The following is a 5,000-nucleotide window of genomic DNA, read 5'->3' on the forward strand; positions in this document are numbered from 1 at the left end:
TTGGTTTATTATAAAATATTTCTTTTTAATGTACTTATTATTCGTGTATTTTTCTCTATCTCCTTCTTCTCCTCCTTCTTCTCCTTCTTTATCTTTTCTTCTTCTCTTCTTTCTTCTTCTTCTTCTTCTTCTTCTTCTTCTTTTCTTCTTCTTCTCTTCTTCTTTTCTTCTTCTTCTTCTTTTCTTCTTCTTCTTCTTCTTCTTCTTCTTCTTCTTCTTTCTTCTTCTTCTTCTTCTTCTTCTTCTTCTTCTTCTTCTTCTTCTTCTTCTTCTTCTTCTTCTTCTTCTTCTTTTCTCCTTCTTCTTCTTTCTGCTTCTTTCCATATCCTATTTTGTACATAAAAATATTCCTATCATGTATCAAAAACAAATTTAAATCTACTCAGTCCGTGCCTTGTACTTTCTGTGAGAATAAATAGACAATCACAACAACATTTTTGATTTCAGTGTCTATGTTCTTTTGATATATTTTTGTTCTTATGAGTCTGTGTTAGAAATGGAACCTGTTACGAATTGTTCTATCCTTCTAGTCATATTTTTATAACTATTCCTGTCATATTTAGACAATACAATTGACATTTTATGTAATAAATTAAAACACATTTTATCAATAATTAGACAGTATTAAATCTTGTTATCGCTTTGGTTTATATTAGAATACTACTTTTTGACGTCAAATGAATTATGTGAATGTGTGTATGTGTGTGTATGTGTATATAAAAGATAAATTGAGAGGTTGTAAAACTTGAATTAAAGAGGGCAAAGAGAAAGACAGAGGGGGAGAAAGTGATGGAGAGATAGATAGATAGAGATAGAGATAGAGATAGAGAGAGAGAGAGAGAGAGAGAGAGAGAGAGAGAGAGAGAGAGAATGAGAGAGAGAAAGAAGAGAGGAGAGAGGAAAGTGATGGGAGAGAGAGAGAGAGAGAGAGAGAGAGAGAGAGAGAGAGAGAGAGAGAGAGAGAGAGAGAGAGAGAGAGAGAGAAGTAGAGAGAGAATGAAAGTTGTTTATCATGCACTTTTTTTGTTACTTAACATTTATATTGTCTCACCTTTCGATTCAAATAAAATGTTTTTCAAAAAGGCAGTATTGTCTTTCTTATTTTTATGTACAATATAATGTTGTCTCTATACATTGTAAGAAAACAAATCTAATTCATGCGGCTGTGTGGTCTTGTGGTATGACACTCGCTTTCAGATAGGAAGGTCCTGGGTTCGAGCCTCGCTCGGCGCATAGTTAAGTACTTGGAAAAGGCACTTTACTCACATTCTCTCCCATACTTAGGTGTAAAATGAGTATCTGACAGTTGACAGCGTTATCTCTGTCAGTAAAAATTGTAATATCGCCTAACAGCCGTCATGTTTCGTTCTACATGTTACGTGTTGCTGTTGGCAGGGGACCCATTGTAAAGCGCTTTGAGCACATTTAGTGGATATTGCTCTATATCAATAGCTCAATTTTTTAAAAATTGGATGACTCAGAGTCGGTGTAATTTTCAGTCAGAAAATAATTTTTAGACTGTCATATTACACGATAGCTCAGTGGTTAGAGCACTCGCTTCACAATCAAAGGGAGCGAGATCTATCCCGGGTGCAATCGAGATTTTATTTTCTCTGATCCCTTGTCCACCCAGCAGTAATTGGGTAGCTGAATCTGTTTGATCTTGCGGAAAGTACTTTCCGATAGACTAGCATCCAGTTCAAAAGTTTGCAAACAGTTAATATTGTCCGTTTCACGCTATAGAAAACGGGATAAACGCCGGCTCCGTTGACTACATATATAATTTACGATTCTTACATTCTTACGTTTTGGCATTCCGGACATATTCCCCACGGCTACGCGTTGGGAACGAAGTTAGAATCCAAGAAACGGAAGAGTGTAAGAAATAATTTATTCTACCCCTCAATTGATTCCCATTTCGTCATCTTTGAATAAAAGATATTTTCTAAAACATTTAAATTTAAATGATATACTTCTTTTTTTAGACTTTGATTTTTTAGGGTAAAATTTAACGATTTATAATGTGACGTCACAATTATTATTGTAAACTTGATATCATTACGCGTTACTATTTAGGGAAAGTGGTGGAATAATAAATTGTAAGCTCATGCAACAGTTGGGAACACGTCCAGAATTCCAAAAGGCATGAGTGTAAGAATCGTATATTATATTAGACTACGCGTTATGTTTTCTTTTACACTTTGTGCGGCTATGTGGTCTTGTGGTATGACACTTGCTTTCGGATCAGAAGGTCCTGGGTTCGAGCCTCGCAGTGTAAGAATCGTTATTATATTACGCGTTATGTTTTCTTTTACACTTTGTGTGGCTATGTGGTCTTGTGGTACGACACTTGCTTTAGGATCAGAAGGTCCTGGGTTCGAGCCTTGCAGTGTAAAAATCGTATATTATATTAGACTACGCGTTATGTTTTCTTTTACACTTTGTGCGGCTATGTGGTCTTGTGGTATGACACCTGCTCAGAAGTCCTGGTGCGAGCCTCGCTCGACGCATAGTTGTGTCCTTGGGAAAGAACATTCACGTTCTCTCACCGTACTAGGGTGTAAAATGAGTACCAGACCAGTAAAGGCGTTGTATTTGTCGGAAATAAAATATGATATCGCCTAACGGCGTCATGTCTCTTTCTGCATGTTACGTGTTGCTGTTGTTCAGGGACCCTTTGTAAAGCGTTTTGAGCACGATTAGTAAATATTGCACTATATAAAATCTCAAGGTTGTTAAAAACATAAAAAATAAATAACATAATCAAAGTATCAAAAATAAAATGCAATCTAATAACCCCCCCCCCCCCCCCAAAAAAAAAAAAACAAAAAAAAAAAAACAAAACAAAGAACAAAACAAAAAAATAATAAACAAAACAAATAAATAAAAAACAAAAAACAAAAACAAACAAAAAAAAAACCACAAAACAAATCAACAAACAAATACATAAAAAACATTACTTAACTTGTAAAGGCAATTTAATTTATCTTCTGTTTATTTTTATGTAGATCTATTTTTAGACTGAATCATCTTGTTTTCGTAGATTTTTATAACATTTTAATGTTGTTGACATATCCAAATCCTCCCCATGCCCCTCCTTTCCTCGAGGATTGGGAGACCAAATTATGCTTTTTCTCCAGTTTTCTTCTATCTGTTATCACCTTCCACTATGGACATGTCTTTTACCATAGCCCTATCTGGGATCCTTCATGGAGGGTTGGTTATTTCCCTTGAAATAAAAAATCTTATTGGCTAAGATCTTGTGTAATATTATATGTAATTAATACCATAAATAAATAATATTCCACCCTCCCATATGAAAACCCAATCATTTCTTAGTAAAGACGTAATAGCTAAATAATGCATTGAACGCGTTGAATCATTTTTAGTGAAATTTAACGCTTGATTATCTGACGTCACAAACTGTTAGTGTAAACATGATATCACTACGCGTTCCTGTTTAAGGAGAGGGGTAGAGTAATCAAAATTATATTACACGTTCTATTTTCTTTCACAACTTGTGCGGCTATGTGGTTTTGTGGTATGACTCGGATCGGAAGGTCCTGGGTTCGAGCCTCTCTCAGTGCATTGTTGAGTCCTTGGAAAAGGCTCTTTCCTCACATTCTCTTATCGTACTCAGGTGAAAAATGAGTACCTGGCCATCAACAACGTTGTCTTCGTCCGAAAAAAACTTGTAATATCGCCTAACAGGCGTCATATCATATCCTACATGTTAAGTGTTGCTGTTGACAAGGGACCCTTTGTAAAGCGCTTGAGCACGTTCAGTGGATATTGCCCTATAAAAAGCTCAAGTTTTTTGTGTGTGATAACAGTTTGCTTTTCACAAAGCGTGAGAGGGTTCAGCATTTTTCCAAGTTTTACCCTCGCCTTCGGACAGGAGAGTTCCTGGATCGAGTCCCGTTATGTGCGGCGCAAGTTGAGTCAACGGAAAAAGCTTTTTGCGCAAATTTTTTCACAGCACTTAGGTGTAAAATGAGTACTTGACCGGTAGCAGCGTTGTCTCTTTCGGAAAAACAAGTATTAACCCTTTATTAGTGTTATGTCATAGCTTACGCATTACACTTTATGCAATGAAAGAAACGATAGTATGGATAGAAGTAAGAAACAAAAAGTAATAATAATACTGATGATAATGATGATGATGATGATGATGATGATGATGATGATGATGCACAGGCGTTTATTGCTTTCAGTTTAGTTCGCCAGGTAAATCTAGCCAGTCTAGTGATGATGAGTCATAGCCTTACACTGAGAGAGGGAGACAATTTTTTCGCCGTTTTGATCGATTTTTTCTGAATTTCAAACTAATGTAGTATTGCCGTTATTAAGTGTAGCAAAAATATTTTATAACTACCAAACAGTTTATTAACAGAGTATTCATTGATTATATAATCATAATTATGATGATGTTAAAAAGCAAGAGGGATAACCCATGAAATTGATACATAAATTTAAGTGAATTAAAATTTTAAAGAGAATATTTTAACATGTTCAACACTTAAGATTTTAAAACAAAAGTAATGGAAATGATGTTGAATATCTGTAGAATGTAGACATATAAATTTTATACCAGTAGATTGAGGCGTTTTTGAGATATCAGTTCACCTGTACGTAAAAGTAAGGATTTTGAGTAAGGTAAAATTGAAATCCAATCACAGCATTGTCTTAATAGAAATTTTTTAATAAAACAGAAACACAGTCAAATGTGATTCACTTATATTTATCCCAGAATCAACGAATTATAAGAATTCCATTAAAAATTGTTATATAAGGGCATTCATTTAAAGACAATCAAAACCACTAAGAAAATCTTAAAGAGTTCTTATAATTTTCATAACCTTATTTTTGAGATATCCATGCCCATTACTTTTTTTCATGTACTTGACTTGCACCTCTTTTAATTTGTGTGCCATATAGACTGCATATAGCACATCACTGGTGAAAGATTAGGATCATATTCACCTCATTAAGCATTGTTT

Source organism: Berghia stephanieae, chromosome 10 (assembly GCF_034508935.2).
Source record: "Berghia stephanieae isolate SIO BIC M18660-M18661 chromosome 10, UCSD_Bste_1.3, whole genome shotgun sequence".
Lineage (NCBI taxonomy): Eukaryota > Metazoa > Mollusca > Gastropoda > Nudibranchia > Aeolidiidae > Berghia > Berghia stephanieae.